General features: G+C 38.8%; 1 long non-coding RNA gene across 1 annotated transcript in view; it reads left to right on the forward strand.

The window, feature by feature from the left end:
- Window positions 1-3,342: 3,342 nt before the first annotated feature.
- Window positions 3,343-18,268, forward strand: part of LOC109023862 (uncharacterized) — a 74,802-nt gene continuing 59,876 nt past the window's right edge. The window contains exon 1 of the long non-coding RNA XR_002003323.3: window positions 3,343-3,489. This is a non-coding gene — a long non-coding RNA (uncharacterized lncRNA). The remainder of the gene's footprint in view (window positions 3,490-18,268) is intronic.

Raw genomic sequence — 18,268 nt, forward strand, 5'->3', positions numbered from 1 at the left:
CTTGCTCTCCCTCTCTTGCTTGTTCACTGATGGAAACCAGCAGCTATGTTGTGAGCTGACCTAGGGAGACACCCACATGGCAAGAAAGGAACCCTCAATCCAACAGCCCAAGGGAGCTGAACCCTTCTAGTGATCACGTGAATGAGCTTGGCGGCAGATCATCCCCCAGCCAAGGTGCGAGATGACTGCAGCCATGACCAACATCTTGATAGAGGCTTTGTAAGAGGCCCTGAGCAAAGGATCCAGTTAAAGCAAATTTAGATCCTGACCCACTAAAACTGTGACATCATAAATCTTTGTTGGTTTGAGTTGCTAAGTCGTGGGGTAATTTTTGACACAGCAATACGTAACTAATGCAGCTCTTTCTGCTCTGGGGCTTTGCATATCTGTGTTAGGTCTTATTGATATAAAAAATTAGAGAGAAAAACCCTTCTCGTAATAACAATCGCTTTTATTTTTTATATCTGATGCTGTCATATCTGGGGTCCTGCTAGCCCTGCTCCTCCCAGGGTTAGCCGATAACTACAGACGGTAAGTAACTTGCCCATAGGTGGGCTTTGTGAAATACAAATCAACCAATAAGGAGCCCATACCTCAACCACATTTTTTACTGGGCTGGCCTCTTATACTCTGGACCACTATCCACTGGTCCTAGTCACCCCAGAGCCAAGTGCTGGACCACCAGAGACAACACTTATGCCCCAGAGCCTGCTAAAATTATTCAAACTAGCCATCCTAAACCAGCTTACCCTGCTTAGCCTGTTTCTTCATTAGAAACCATAATAAAACCTCTTGCCCCATCCCCCCCCATCTCTCTGCCCCCTGATCAACCCTGCCCTGTTTGGGCCCCCTACTTCCCTTTGGGAAAAGCTATGAATAACGAACTGTCTTTTCAACAAAAATCATCTCCTGATCTGTTGCCATTACTAGACCTCAAATTTTCTATTAATTCACTATATTTTAAAAGTCTCCCCTTTTCTTCTTTCCTCCAACCAGGGACATCTTTTGTAGTTTTGTAGGTTTACAGGGAAGCTTCATTTTCCCTCCTGCTTCTGGTCAAACATTTTGTCTGAACACCATACCCCTCTTGTTTACTTAACCACTAAATGTCAGAGATCATAGGTTTTTCCTGCTCTTAGTCCTGTCCGTGAGCCTTCTTTAATGTAAAAGGGAAAAAAAAAAAGAAATATTGGGTAGAAAATGCAGATGTAAACACCACAAGATATTCTGCCATAGCTGTGCATCTGCCTTCAGGAATGAATGTGAAGCTTCTCCAAAGGCAGTCCTGAAAGAGAGGACCCCAGAAAATAACTGAACAGGAAATATACACAGAATGAATCTTTACGAAGCAGGCTGGGCCTGAAGGCAACCTTAAGCATTTACATGGCAAAGAGAGCCATCAAAAGTTCAGCAAACTGATCAAAAATGCACAAACAATGGGGATTCTACATGTAGGCTTTATTTTTAAAAGAACTAGTTTCTTCTGTGTTCCAGCTCTAGGAATAAGCCTGTGACTAAAATAAATTCTGCCAATAATGTTGACTTTTGAATACCAAAAAGTTTTGAAAAAATGCCCTTGGATATAAAATTAGACGAAAGAAAACACACAAAGGCCCATTCTAAGTGTGCATGTATTTTTCCGTTTCCTCCCACCCCCTGCAGTAAACTTATATTGAGTAGTTCATTTAATAGAAGACTTCTTGAAAACCACAGACCATGTGGTAAGGTTTGTTCTACACGGGTCACTAATGTGGAAAGCTTTGATACCTTATGTTGAAAGTAGAGCAGTCAATTAATTCCATGAGTGTGAACTTGGCATAGTATCCAATTTACCCTTAGGGGAAAACTGCCAGGATCCAAATACTGGTTTCTAAATAAAATAAAATACTCAGTTCTCTGACTTCAAGCTAAAGCATGTTGCTTTAATTCATGAAGCATGAACTGAAAATTCTGTCTTTTTTCTGTCCTCTTGTTTTCCTTAAAGGAATCCTGGGCATAACTTGACTGCAGAAGGATAGGAATTCTGCTTCTTCATTCTCTGTAGAAAAATGCATGCTCATTTTGCTCACATTCTGTATTAGTCAGTATATTATGGGTTATGCTTCAGTAACAAACAATTCCAAAATCTTAGTGGCCTGAAGCAAAGATTTATTTCTCCTTCACACTGTGTAAATGACAGAGGTTGGTAGTCATTTTTGATTCTGCATAATGGCTTGTGATCCATGCTGATGGAACAGCCACATTTCAAATGTTGCTTATGTTCATGCCAGAAAGGAAAAAAAACATTCTGGAGGATGCAAAACCTGCAAATAAATGCTCCAGTTCTCACCCCATTGGCCAGTACTAGTATCATGGCCCCACTAAAGCATAACAGGGCCCCAAATTCAATCTTTATAAGCTCAGAAGGAGAGGATAACTGGATTTAGGGGAGTTGTCCCAATGACTACCACAGGGACATTGCAGAAAACCAACTTGAACCACACAAATAGACACCAGGCCCTGCTGCCTTGCTTGTTGTCATGCTAGACCCCTATTAACTTCGTTAGAGATGGTACCACCTTCTAGAGGATGAAGAAGAGACCCGGAGCCAACAAAGAAGACATAGGGTTCATTGAGGAGACTTACATACAGGGCAGTTCAGTGGCAGCAGGCTGGACAGGAGAACCACAACCACTTGTAAAAAGCGTGTAATTTACGCAGCATTTTCACTTAGCACCCTCCCCCTAGCAACCTCCGCCTGGTCACTTTCATTTAATCCAAACAACAGGCCTAGATCCCCCGTACAGCCTGCATTTCACAAGATGAGCTAGGGATTCAGATGCTCCTCATAGATAAGGAATGAAACTCTGGGTTGGCCACTCCCAGATTCCTCAGCTGGGAACTCTGAACACACATTCTTCTTAGACCACAGGGCCACTCTCAGGGTATGCTTCAGTTAAGTTATTGCTGTCAGATGTGTCTGCTCCATGCCTATGGAGGATTCTAATACTCTGCAAAATCTCCAGGCACTTTTCTTTCATCTCCATCAATTAATCCTTATTTCCTCTTTTGCTCATTGTAGAATCCTCTTTTTAAGCACTAAACAAGTGGTCCTTACACATGGGTGCACATTATAATCACCTGGGGAAGTTTTAAAGCATCATAACCCCCAGACCCCACCCAAAACCAATTAAATCAGAATCATTTGGGTATGGCAGCAGCATCCAGTCATCAGCACTTTTTAAATCTCCCCAGGTGAGTCAAATGTGTGACAGAGTTGAAAAACACTGTTTTAATGCCTTAAATTAATAACCTGATTATGGCCTTCATTTCAGTATTAACCTTTTGGGAGAGGCCTTAAGGGGAAAACACCAAGTCCCTGGACAAGGGGAAGACACCAAATCCCTGGACTCAGGCCTCACATGATTGAGTGAGAGGAACTCTGCTGTCAGACCCTACAATGCACTCTTCAGTGGAAGAGGATCACACATTCCAAACATACTCCATCAGGTGACAGCCCTTGCTTTTCTTCCAACTACCATACCAAACTGCCAGAAAATGTCATTTCTAGAGGGGAAAGAAGGAATAGAGCCAATTACTTGCCTTTAGAAACAGAGAGTCATCCTATTCCTGCTCAGTATTGTTACATAAGAAGCAACCCTGTAATTTAAAAGCTGAAAATATCAATTACTTATTTTCATGACAAATATGGAGACAACAGTGCCCTATGCAATGTTATCCAGGTGGCTCACCTGGCGCTGAATGACTTCACCTAAATAGCTCACTCACCTGGCTGGCAAGTTGGTGCTGTGAGTTCCTTTCCATACGGGCCTCTCCATGGGGCACCCTTTCACCTCCTCACAATACCGTGCCTGGGCTTCAAAAGAGAGAATTCCAAGCGAGAGAATCTCAAGAGAATCAGGCTGAAGATGTATTTTTTATGACCTGGAAATCACATACTGTCACTTTTGCTGTCAATCGCAAGTCTGCCCATATACAAGTGGAGGGAACAGAGATACCATCTCTCAATGGGAGGAGTTTCCAAAACACATAAAAAGAGCAAATGGATGGGAAATAGTATTGTGGCCATTTATCAAAATGCATTCTGTTACATATTAAAAGTTATCCTTTAAATAAGAGGTAAAATTCTACCGTGATTTACAACATTAGCTCTAGGATAAAACTTATAGGTTCTTCTTACTGGATGCAGAAACTTGGTTGAGTTTCTTACCCTTTGCTCTCAACCCTGCCCATGGCTTAATTTTCAGTTGTAAAATGGATATTCTTCTTAGCTATTAAGAATAGTACCCAGCTCACATACAATGTGATCATAGATCTTTCTTTCCCTGCATTCACTATATACCTATTATCCTGACACCCATACACATTAGCACTTGCCCTATATATATGTGTGTGTGCGTATATATATATGTATATGTGTGTATATATATGTGTGTATATATATACACACATATGTATATATATATAAATACATTTTAATTAAAATATAAAATTAAAAATATTAATTAAAATATAAAAACTTAGGGCAAATGCTAATGTGTATGGCTGTCAGGATAATAGGCATATAGTGATTACATTGTATTGTTGTAGACTTCTTTAAACTCATCCCATTTGGAATACTATAGGTTACATGGAGTCTGGATTTCCATTTCCCTCCTCCAGATTTAGGAAGTTTTCACTGTTATTTCTTTGAATAACTCATATGGTCCTTTCTGTCACTCTTCTCCTTCTGGAATCACCATGATGCACATATTAGTTCACTTTATTATGCTCCATAAGCTCCATAGGCTTTCTTAACTCTGTTTTATTCTTTTGTCTTTTTGCTCCTCTAACTGGGTCATTTAAAATGACCTGATTTTGAGCCCAGTGATTCTTTCTTCTGATAAAATTTGCTGTTGATGTTCTCAAGTGAATTTTTAAAATTTAGTTATTGTATTTTTCTGCTTAAGAATTTTTGTTTGGTACCTTTTAATAATTTCTCCTTGTTGATATTATAATTTTGTTCAGGTATCGTTTTTCAGATTTTAATTATCCATCTGAGTTCTCTTGTAACTCACTGAGTTTCTTCAGGATATTTTGAGTCCTTTGTCAGGAAATTTGTAGATTTACATTTCTTTAAGGTCAGTTACATGAGATTTATTTTGTTCCTTTGGTAGTGTCATATTTCCCTGATGCTTTGTGTTCCTTCTAGTTTTGTCTTGGTGTTGTGCATTTGAAGAAGCAGCCGCCTCTTCAAGTCTTTACAGACTGGTTTAATCAAGGAAACACTTGCACCAATCAGCCTAGCTAAAGATTCTGGGAGCCTCTCAAATTTTTTCATGGAAGTACATGCTCCACTCCTCTTCATCCTTCCTGAGAGAGAAGGTTCAGCATTATGTGCCTTTTCTCCCTCCCACAGAGCCTAGGCAGCTTCTGAGAACCACTAGGGGAGTACACTGAAATGCATGGACATTAGGTACAAACTTCATTTCCCTCTCTCTCTTTCTCTTAAAGAAGAAGTCTCTACATTGTGTACCCTCTCTTAATCCTGCAATGTATGGCACCCTGCTAAGAGCTGCCTGCCCCTTGGCCTTAGGTCAGACTGCTGGAGTGCTGGGAGGTAAAGTGCAAGCTTCGCTTCTCTCCATTCCTTCTGAAGGAGAAGTCTCAGGATTGTGCACCTTCTTCAAATTCTGCAATGCCATGCAGGCTGCTGACAGCTCCTGCCCCTTTGCTCTGTGGTTAGGTGCCCCAGCTGTTCTAACTATGAAGGTTGCCTCAACACTCTGAGTGAGGGAGACAGGGGTAAATCTCTCGGGGAACACCCCAAAATGCTAGGGATATCAAAAGCACACTTCACTCACTCACTCACTCTCTCAAGGAAGAAATTGCAGGCTGAATGAATCTTCCTCAATAATGAGCTGTGCCAGCTTGGGGGACGGTTCTGACACAGTTGAAGTGAAACTGTTCTTATTAACTGTTTTAAGGTGTTTTTTCTTAGTTTTATGCTCACCTGAGGTATGCCACTTCTTAATTGGATTCTGAAATTCACATACAGGCATTTTGGCTCAAATACATGTATTGTGGCCAAAATATCATTGTTTTTATCAGTGTTTCTATGAGGAGACAAGGGCTTGGACCTCCTGTTCTACTTCTTGCTGACGTCACCACCTGCAGTGGTTTAATTCTGATCCTCTGTAGTTGCATGTCAGCATAATTTGATTTTAAAATTTTCATGTTTTGATGGAGCTCCTATTTCTGGTTGAATAAATATATATTCTCCATCAAAATGGAGTAAAATTCAGAAGGTCTATGATTTTGAAGCATCTGTATATAGTGAAACATTCAAAATAATAATACAGAAAATTTATCTGACATGTTTTGTCTTGTAAAAATACCTTTTAAGAAAAAAATGTTTTCAATGGAAGAAAACAGTACTTATGAAAATATTGGGGCTTAAATATTTACATACTTCACTATGAAAAAAGTTATAATTGATAAGTCTCACTTTTAGCAATTTTGTCTGAATTACCAAATACCCTAACACCTGAAGAGAGTTTTCTAAACTAACAATATTATGCCATACAAAGAAATGTTAATTGTGTCAACATTTATATATTTATCATACAAATGTTGTATAATATCATATAAAATATAGCCTCAAATAAGATGACATGTAATTTTATAGAAAAATAAGACTATATTGAAATTTAAAAATTCAGAAAAATACCAGTAACATGGTATTACAGAATGCTTTAAAACTGATTGAGTTTATGGTATATTCCAGGAATAACCAAAGACTATTTTAAATCTTTGGGTAAGTAGTTTAAAGAAGGTTTTCTTTAACATATATAATTCACATGACTATATGTTATTTTATTCTTTGTATATTTCTGTTTGTTAAAATATTTTTGTGAATGTATAGGTCCACTAGTATAATGAAATTAATGTGTAGCCCAGTACATAAATCCTTCAAAAAGTCATATTATTAAAATTACTTGAGCATTGCCTTTTAACTCTGAAAGTACCTTTGTATGATAAATTATAGTCACATTGTTAGCGATTAGTAATTACAATTTCTTCTTATTTTTAAATTTAGTGACCATATACTGTAAATTGGAATTAGTGTGGTACATATATAATTCATAATTGCATCTAAATAAGCTATGATATTTTATCACTCAAAATGGAAGCTGCAGCTGCCAAAACGTGTAAATATTTTGCATATTACAGTTAGAATGACTTAACTACTACGATATTTCCTCTGTGCTCAAAAACTTCAATTCTTTTTTTCTTCCTAATTTCAAACTCCTCCATCACCTGGACCAACATTCTGCCTCTCAATTCCCTGGTTTTTAACCTTCCGGCCTAGGATGCCTCACAATCACCTGCCATGTTTGTAAAAATTGTCCATTTCTGGGCCCTACCCCTGAACTGCTGAATTCTGCTTCTAATTCAGTAAGTCTGAACTGGAATGCAGGAATTTGCATTTTGGTAGGCTCTCTAGATGATCCTGATACAGTTTTATTATTCAAGGACAAGGCATCACAGTTTGAGGAATACAGTTTTAGTTTCTCATCTTCTCCCCATTTCACATGGCTACTAGAATGATTCTTTCAAAATGCAAGTGACATTTCACTGCTGTTGGATTGAGTCCAAAGTTTTTAGTGGTGCATAGAAGAATCCTCAATGAAGGGGCCAATGATTGGCTCCCTCCCATCTACCCTGCACCCCTGTATTCAGGATGCATCTGCCAAGGATGTGTGGCATGGTAGCATGAGCTGCTTTGATCTCTGCTGTGCATGCACATGGCCTGCAGAATCCAGCATAGAGCAGAGCTTAGCAAGCCTTTAAAGCTCTCTTACATCCTAGAAATCTCTGCCGACGCTCTGCCTGTTCTTCTGAATACTGTTTGCCCCAAATGGGTTCACAATCTCAGGCAAACAGAGCTGCTGGCCCTCCCTGTTCACTTACCACCAAGTTGCCCCTTTAACTGGCAATGCTCCAAATTAAATGAACCTCTTTGCTAATAAGTGGACCCTCAGGGCCCTGAACCAGGAAGTGTGCCCTCACAAGACACTGAATCTGTCAGTGCCTTGTCCTTGATCTTCTCAACCTCCAGAACTATGAGAAATAAAGTTCTCAATAAATAAATTGTTTATAAACCGCCTAGCCTATTACAGCAGCCTGAAAGGATGAAGACACCATTTCTGCAGGAACAGTTAAGCTGGAGGGTTTTATGAATGTTCTGCCTGCCCTGGTTGAGCTACTACAGTGACAGAGTTGGGAGGCTAGAAATAGCCCCTGGGAATTGAGCCACAGGTTCATTCTGTTCTTAACCAAGATCCAGTAGTTCTCATGAATAAGCCCTTCTCAGTAAGTTGCATGCTTTTGATCAGATTCTAGAGTGCTGTGAAATGGTTGGTTTTGACCATTTTGTCCACTGTTAGAGTTGCTTTTGGGGGAAAGGATTTGAATTTCCCTAGTAGGAACCACTCCCATAGCAGATCTTAAAGTCCCATGAACTCTTCAGAACAGCTTTTATGTGTGTGCATGCACGCACGCACACACGTGTGCACATTCGCACACATACACACACACACACCCTGTACTCCCTTGGGCGTGGCTATATAATACTGTTAATCACCAGTGAAGCATGTGTTTGAAATTAATGTTTCCCCTGGTAGTGGGGATGACCACACAGAAATATTCACCCTCTTCTCGTCCTTGTGACCACCACAATTAATTTGCATGGTGACTGTTCAAGATGAGAAGCATTGTCTATCTTTTTAGTACAAAAGTCAAAGATCCCTCACCCCTTCACCTCATTATAATTAGTAGCACATTCCAAAAGCCTGAGCTAAGGAGTGCCTCCAGCTCACATGAGTTTAACGGCACTAAAATTGTACCAGCTCAAAGTGTAACAAACCCTCTGCAATACTGCTAGAGCTTCCAGGGTGCTTTGAAATATTTTCCCTTCAAAAAAATTCACGAGCTCACACTGAAAACATTCTGAGAAAGTTTCAACAAAATAAGGATAAAGGATTGTTTAAATATAAAACACTCAAATCTTTTTCATGTATTGTCTAAGCTGATCTGATTAGCTCATGAGAATAACTCCAAACTCTTGCCAGAACATAACAGGTCTTCTACATAGGTCTAGTTGGAAAGAGAAAGAAAAACTATATACAGCTGTTCCAAGGCTGGGAAATGCTGTGCAGATCTGACAGCAGCTGTTTGCATGCCAAATAGTTCCAGCAATTTCTAATTAAATCCAGCTCAGGAGAAATTTTATGATCTGTGTCACATGATTTCTGTCTGTATCTGGGATGCTTTTTCTCCCCCTATTTAAAAGCCCCTCCAGTGAAGTCTGCCTATTTTCTTAATCATAAAGGGCTAACTAATCTAGAGGCGAAAATATTGTTTTATTCTCTGACGTTAGCATATCCATAGGAGTCCATTGCCGAAGTTCTGCAGGCGGGGGATCTTCAACCTCTTAACTGTAAACACTGAGCAATTGTGGATGAATGGGGTGAGAGTTGCTCCCTTCTTACAGCTCCTTCACGATGTCTCTATTCAAAAAGTGAATGGCATGCACATTTGTGCTTTTCCAGCTTTGGCTCAAGACTCCTAACTAACTAATAATCCTAAATTAACCATAAGAATAGGCTGGTATAACAATTGCCAAACACACTCACGTATATTAACTTATTTACAATTTAAAGCAATCACATGAAGGAAGCTGGCCAGATATTATTATCCGCATTTTACAAATCAGAACACTGACTTTCTCAAACACTAAGTTATTCCTGATAAATATTAAGGTCACATAACAGTAGTTGCCATGTAAGAACTTGGCAGCAGACTTTCCAGTCCCAAGGCCATTGCTGATTCCACATGACCCACTCCCTCCCTCACCTCATCAGCTGGACAGACATATCCATTGGTTCCTACATTCAAACGGTGTCATTTGAATGTAGGAACCAATGGAACCAGTGTCCCCAAGAGTGTCTATTTATCCTGCAGGAAAATTATCCATATATTTGAATACCTCTGTGACTCAAAGTACATTTTTCTATCACTCAACAGAAATGTAACGTAGCTTGGTTCTATGTGGGGCTGACGTGGATTGATACGGAGGCACAAGACAGATCTGAGAAAGCACTGGTAGTAAACACTAAGTAGCCATAAATACTTAAGTATTCTTGCCTGAATTGCACAAGAGTCTCGTTTCTCTGGGACAGAAGTCCCAGAACTCAGCCTATAATGTACATTTTTAAAAGCCCTGAGGCCAATGGACTAAAAGAATCTAAGCCACACTGAAATAAATATCTGTCTGTGAATAAGATTTTCATTAAGGTAAACAAAATAACAGCCCATCACCCTTTGACACGTTTATTCAGACTATTAATGCTTGTTTCCATGTGATACCACATTCCTAGACTATTGGTAAGTGTATGAGGGGCCTGTGGACACTTTTGCACCATTATTAATGAGATCGACCAATATGAAAATATTTAATGGGACAAAATTTAATGAAAGTACTTGACTGCCAGCTTATTTGATTGTTTTCTGAGTTTATTACTCAGGGTAATTAATACTAGTTATTGCAACAGATAAACCTAAAAACCAGTGACGTAATACCAAAAAAAAAAAAGTCTAGTTTTTACTCTCACAAAATGTAATGAAGTTTGGGCAGCTCTGGGTGGGTAATTCAGGGATTCACACTGCTCCCCTGGGATGTTTTAAAGCACCACATATGGAAGTAGCAAACATCACTTACATGCACGTGACAGTGGCCAGTTTCATTGCCCCAACTACACAGCAAGAGGTTTAGGAGAATGTGGTCTTCCTGTATTCCCAGGAAAAGGAAGCAGTACAGGAAACACAGAGCATTCTATGCAACAGGGCTTTCTCTGTAACCCCATCATTCCAGAAGTACCAAATACTCTGTTCTGGACAGATATCATAGGCTAAGGAGAGGAACTTTGTAACCTTTTCAGCAGGAAGGGTCACAAACCTTAGAGGGGCTTCTCTGTTAAAGAGTTACTCTCAAAGCTTTAGACTCATGCTTATAAAGACTGGGAAGAGACAAGGCCAGGCGTGGTGGCTCACGCCTGTAATCCCAGTACTTTGGGAGTCTGAGGCGGGCGGATCACTTGAGGTCGGGAGTTCGAGACCAGCCTAACATGGACAAACCCTGTCTCTACTAAAAATATGAAATTAGCCGGGTGTGGCGGCACATGCCTGTAATCCCAGCTACTTGGGAGGCTGAGACAGGAGAATTGCTTGAACCTGGGAGGCGGAGGTTGCAGTGAGCCAAGATCACATCATTGCACTTCAGCCTAGGCAACAATGAGTCTGGGTAGGCTTAGCTATCCAGACCTGTCATTTTAATTTCATAATCCAATAAAGATTTTCTGCCAAAGATCTTTATATATATACTTAATTATTGCTGAACTGACCAGGGGAAGCTTTTTCTGGATAGTTTGAATAACCATCTTGGAATCTTAATTGTCCATGGAATTTTGGATTTTCACAAAGGTCTACTCATGTTCAACAATGTCCAAAGGCATTGAATAAGCCAAAGAACTCTCTCCCTTATAACACTATTTATTCTTTTTGTGTAAAACACTGACGGTGGATGTACTCCTGTTCGTATGTCACAAGCAGTTATTCATTTTTAACAACTTTTCTCAGAACTGACCAAGAAAAGATATCAATGTGATAGTGCCTGATTATACTTATCCCTTGGTCCATGTAGATGCCGTTTCTTATCTATGTAGTCATCATTTCATAGACATTAGAATCCTGATCTTCCTGAATTCAATTTTTCTCAAGGCTTAGGAAACCAAGCTGTGTAGGTCAGTTCCAGAGCATATGCAGTCAAAAGGTTTTGTTTTCTAAATTTCTTCTTGTGGAGGACACCATCAGCCTTACACATCCATATCCTGCCCTCTGTTATCCCCACTTCCATGACAAAAAAAGTGAGACCTAAAATAATATTACCAGCCTTCCAGAATACATCGAAGAGTGAAGTATGAATAAAATATGGAATGCTAAATTCCAGTCATACACATTAATCTGTTTTGCAGGTTAGCTGCTCAACTTTTACAATGTGGATGCCTCAGGCTCTTTAGAAATATAGTATGCCTTCAGATTTTAAAACAAATAAGACCTGTCAGTTCTCAACAGCTCTGATCATATGTTTACTATACATATTTCTTTCCCCAAGGGTGGAACGATGTATGTAAACCTAATAGAAACTGGATTTCAGTTTCTTATAAAGCACAGTCCATACCATGTTGACATGGACAATATCAAATTTTCTCTCATCTCGAAAACATTTCAGATTCTATGGCATATAAGCATGTCAAGAGACAATTTTCTGCCAATATGAGAGAGTTGTACGTTTCACGTTCAGAGTAGAATTTATTATATCTGAAGACAATGCAGTGTAGCCCTGGGAATTTTGAATGTATTACAGACAAAATGAAAAGGGTCAATAACGTGGATAGCTGTATCTATTTCTCCACTTTCCAAGGTGCATAGTGTCCTTTTTGGCTTGGAAAATTATACATTAGAAACCAAAGAACCCTGTTAGGTCATTTAACTACTCTGCACACATTTCATACACTTTAAAGTTCATCGTGTATTTTCTAAAAATAAAGAAAAACCTTACAAGTATCAGAAAGAAAGTGAAGTCCAAATTTGTTTTAGTTTTATTTCTTTTTCATGGTACATTCAATTTGATTTATAATATATTAAGAATTAGCACAACTATATAAGTACAGGGCAGGGCAACATTTTCTAAGCTTTTTGTATGGAACACTTAATACCAGTAGAAATAGATCCCATGGTCAAAAAAATTGGGTGTGCTTGGATAAATAAAACTAAATAGATTTATTTTATTGAAGGATTTTTTCAGAGCCCTTAATAAACTAAAATATATATCAAGGCTCTCAATACTGAATTGCATTAGAGGAGGAAAAAAAAAAAAAGACTTTCCCAAAGGTCTAGTCCCAAAATGCTGTCTTTCCTAAACTTACTTGGCCACCATAAACTTTTTTGGCCGACCCCTTTAACATCTTGACTCATACTAGTGTTCTACAGAAGAGAGACTGAAAAAGTTGCAATGGGGACTAAAAACTTCTCTTCAGTTTCCTAGAGAATACATCCTTACTGTATCTGCACAGCGTTGAAGGACTTTAGCAGCTAAGTGGAAAAAATCAGAACAAATTAGTTCAATGTGGAACAGCTGTGTAGACACACCAAAAATTTATTGAGTTACTACAATGAAGTATCAATGCTATATATTTAAAATAAAAACCTAATAAAGAAAATAATCTAATTGAGGCAAAATTCAAACTTTAGAAAGTAAAGTAACAAAATAGTTATATGCAAACTAAAATACGTATCTCACACATAACTCCCATTTCTTCCTTTTAAAAATGATTAGGGAGCCCTCTGCATAGTCTAGACTTTGAGCTCGTCACCAAGGGCACAGCAGTGAGTGCACACCTGCAGTCTCCTCTTGCACAAAGCTTTTGAAGGTCCCTGGTAGTGCCATTCAGCCACTGTGTATATCTTTGCTCCTGGCAATATATACCATCAGTCTTACTTTAGGTTTACCACAATTATACTTACCTTCAGGAAGAGAAATTAACACTTCTCTTATTCCACATTCTACAATAAGAGAAAACAACACTTTTTACTAAAGAATTATACATATAATTCAGCATGTAATGATTAAATATTTTCTTCTGAAACCTTTTAAAAATACGCATGTGGTACTCTCTAAGCAATTATTGCAGTTAGAGCCAAAAATGACATTTTTTATCTTAAGTTTCTGTTAAGTTTACAAAACAACTTTTTGCAAGTTTCTTTTAGACATTTGCCATCCAAGAAACCACGAGGCTACTATGCTTAGGAAATGTCACAATATCCCCCCACACCATAAACGAACTGCATTACTATACTACCTCCAGGCAGAGTCATATGTTTTCCAAACAAAACATGAGCTAATCTAGAAGTTTTTCTTTTTTTCAATATGTAAACTTCCATTTTTTCCATGCTTGCCAGGTTAGAGATGGAGCCAAGGAGACTATAATATTAGTGGACTGCAACTTACTTTTGTAATATAGGAAAATGCCATCCCTTCCAACAGGTCTAAGGTCAGGATAAGGTGGGAAAGGGGATGAAATTGGATTGAAAGCTCTTTTTCTTTCCAATTTAAACCACTCTCCTTTGCCCATCCTCCCCTTGGGGCTTTGGTACCAGAGGAGAAGTGAAGAATCCCGGTGGTAATGGAGGAAGATGCTTGGATGTGTTTGGAATAGTCAGGGGAGGAGCACAAGCAAGAATGGCTGAGCATACACGTGTCAGTGCAAAGTGGGGACTAGAAGGGAAGCACCTTTAAAATATGAAGGCTGTTACTGGCTTTCTTATTATTTCTATTGATGTCTTCATTCACAGCAACCATTAAGCCTACCTTTAGAGCAACAAATGAGTCAGATAGTTCATAGTCTCCTGATCTCTGACCATGTGCCCCTGTCTGTGTATCTGCCTTACTAGTTCAGAGACTAGTTCAGAGTCTCTATCTTCTCCAACACTGCATTCTCTCTTCTCGTGGTAGAAATTACAAGCTAGTGGTCCATGGGCCAAGTCCAGCACACAGGTGGGTTTTGTTGGGCTTGGCTTTTTGTTTCCTTTAAATGAGAACCCAAATAAAACCAGGATATTTCATATAAAATCCAAGCTTTTGGCTTCTTTTGAAAAACTGGAATGTCTCACAACTTTGGCCTCAATATTCTTACAAGGTACAACCAGCTGAAACAGAGGAGCCTCAGTGCTCTAATTCCATCTAAGCCCTACCACTCACATAATGTCTGCAGATGCACTCAGGCAGGCCAGCTCTATTCATAGAAGCCATCTGCTTGACCCCATTAGGCAATAACCACCCATCTCCATGAAAACTGAAACTCAACACACAGAGATGACCTAATCAAGATAATTTCTCCATCCCTGCTAACTTAGGTCCTCTTCAAAGCTCACCCAGCGGTAAATGCTCCAGTCCTCATGTCCTCAACAGTCTCCTGGGCCTCAATCCAAGTATTTTTTCTTTCCTGCTTCTTCACCATTTTCTTCTTCACGGATTCTCTCTTATCCACATAGAAAACAGTTTTTATCATCTTAGAGGAAAAACAATGCTCTCCCTTTGACACTTCATCTCCCTCAAGCTATCTACCTCCTCTTTCAGCATCAACATTCCTGAAAGAATAATTGTGTCTTGCTCTTTGCAATTCTTTACCCTCCATCCACCTTCAAACCACTGGCTCCAGAAGACATTAGAAACCACTTTCACTAAAGGCAAAAAATGGCCTTCTATCCCTCAACCCAACAGACAATTTTTATTCCTCACTATATTAGCCTTGCTGCAATATCTGGCACAGATGACTACTGACTTCTATTTTGAAATTATTTTATTTCCTAGCTTCCAAGGCAGAACTGTCTCCCTGTTCTTATTCTCATCTTTAAACTCTTGTTTTCCAATTTTACTGGAGATTTAAAATATTTTTAAACATTTTAACTTAAAATACTACGTGTCTTCTAGACTTAAACATCATTTCTCTAATTCTTTCCACACCCCTTTGAGTCAGACCTAGTAACAACACGTTCATTTTTTAAATGATAAAATATCCTTAAAGAGGTTGAATAAGTCTTACAAGGTAATCATTCAGAAGAGGCAGAGCTGGGACTCAAATCTTGGTATTTTCTGAAACAACACCCCTGCTGTTAAGTACCACTCTGTCCTGCCTCTCCTTTCTCAAGCTTGTTGGTGACTTCTAGGTAGACCTCAGTAATTTTCTCTTCTCATCTTACATGTTTCCCTGTGCAATCCCAGCAATGCCCATGGGTTTATCAATTGCCTCCATGTTGATGTTCTTAAACCAATGAACTTCCATTCTAGGCATTCCTTTTAAGAACCAAATTAATGTATTATCCCTCATGTTCTTTATTTACCTTTATCTTAACATTTACATGGTTTCATTTAACTTACAGTGGTATATGACTATTTTCCAGTAGAACAACAAAATCCTTGAGGAAACTATATTCTATCATCTTACATCCTCTCTGCCCAGCCTAGTGCCTGGCCCATAGATATTTAACGAATATTGAATGAGTGAATTACAGGATATCTAATGGCTGTCTGTGCATCGCTACTTAGATCCTCCAAAGCCCCATCTCCTACTTTGTCTATATCTCAAACTCAGGTTGCTTTGAACTTTACTCTCAATCATTTAAGCTACTCTGACTCTGTCCTCTAAATTCCTTATCTCAGAGAATAATAATATCCTGCCAAAAATCTGAGTCTCAATCAGCTTCTTCACTCCCTTCCATATCAAATTGATCAAAACATTCAGTTAATTTACTTCCCAAATAATCCACAACCCACTTGCCCACTCCCAGGTATTCATGGTATCATCTATCATTCCATGTAGGACAATTGCAATAGTCTACTCACAGGCTTCCCGCCCCTTCCAATCCATTCTGGACAATGTTATTGGGGTGCTTTCTTTATTTCTCTTTCTTTCTTTCTCTCTCTCTCTTTGTTCTTTGACTTGCTCAAAATTCTTCAAACTTCCCTATAGCCTACACAACAGAATGTACCTCCTTAATCAGGCATATACTAAGGCTCTTTATGATGTGGCCTTTGCTTTCTTGTCCAGCCTTCTATCCGTCACACCTCTCCTAATACATCACATTCAATAGTTCTTGGCTCCTCCCCTTCTTCATGAATTCCCTCCCACATCTTACTTCCCTAGAAGATCTTATATGTTCTTAAAAGTCTCGGTGCAAGGACTATATTCTCTAAGCAGCCCTTCCTATCTCCTCTACACAGATTTAAATAATCATTATAACTACTGCTTCACTTGTGTATTATTTCTATTTTAGTGATGATTATATTACAAAGTACATAATGACTTGTCTGTTTCTCCATGAGGTTTGTAGAATGCTGAATGTTAATGTTCCATAATTATAGAAAAGATTGATGAGTAAGTTCCTTAGTAGTGATTTGTGGTATTTTGGAGCACCCATCACCCAAGGAGTATACACTGAACCCCATTTGTAGTCTTTTATCCCTCATCCCCCTCCTGCCCTTTCCCCTGAGTCTCTAAAGTCCATTGTATCATTCTTATGCCTTTGCATCCTCATAGCTTAGCTCCCACTTATGAGTCAGAATCTAGGATGTTTGGTTTTTCATCCTTGAGTTACTTCACTTAGGATAATAGTCTCCAATCTTATCCAGGTTGCTGCAAATACCATTAAATCATTCCATTTTATGGCTGAGTAGTATTCATCGCATATATACACCACAATTTCTTTATCCACTCATTGATTGATGGGCATTTGGGCTGGGTCCATATTTTTGCAGTTGTGAATTGTGCTGCTGTAAACATGCATGTGCAACTATCTTTTTGTATAATAATTTCTGTTCCTCTGGGTAGCTATCCAGTGGTAGGATTGCTGGATCAAATGGAAGTTCTACTCTTAGTTCTTTAAGGAATCTTCACACTGTTTTCCATAGGGGTAGTACTAGTTTACATTCCCACCAGCAGCATAGAAGTGTTCCCTTTTTACCATATCCATACCGACATCTATTATTTTTTTATTTTGATTATGGCCATTCTTGTAGAAGAAAGGTGGTATTGCATTGTGGTTTTGATTTGCATTTCCCTGATCATTAGTGATGTTGAGCATTTTTTCATGTTTTTTGTCCACTTGTATATCTTCTTTTGAGAATTGTCTGTTTATGTCCTTAGCCCACTTTTTGATGGGATTGTTTGTTTTTTTCTTCCTGATTTGTTTGAGTTCTTTGCAGATTCTGAATATTAGTCCTTTGTCAGATATATAGATTGTGAATATTTTCTCCCACTGTGTGGGCTGCCTGTTTACTCTGCCAACTGTTCCTTTTCCTGTGCAGAAGCTCTTTAGTTAAATTAATGAAACAGAATAGAGAACCTAGAAATAAACCCAAAATACTTATAGCAAACTGATCTTTGACAAAACAAACAGAAAAATAAAGTGGGGAAAGGTCACCCTATTCAATAAATGGTTCTGGGATTAATTGGCAAGCCACAGGTAAGAGAATGGAACTGGATCCTCATCTCTCACCTTATACAAAAATCAATGCAAGATGGATCAAAGACTTAAATCTAGGATCTGAAACCATAAAAATTTTAGAAGATAGCATCAGAAAAACTCTTCTAGACATTAGCTTTGGCAA

Source organism: Gorilla gorilla, chromosome 19 (genome assembly GCF_029281585.2).
Source record: "Gorilla gorilla gorilla isolate KB3781 chromosome 19, NHGRI_mGorGor1-v2.1_pri, whole genome shotgun sequence".
In the NCBI taxonomy this organism is placed as follows: Eukaryota; Metazoa; Chordata; class Mammalia; order Primates; family Hominidae; genus Gorilla; species Gorilla gorilla.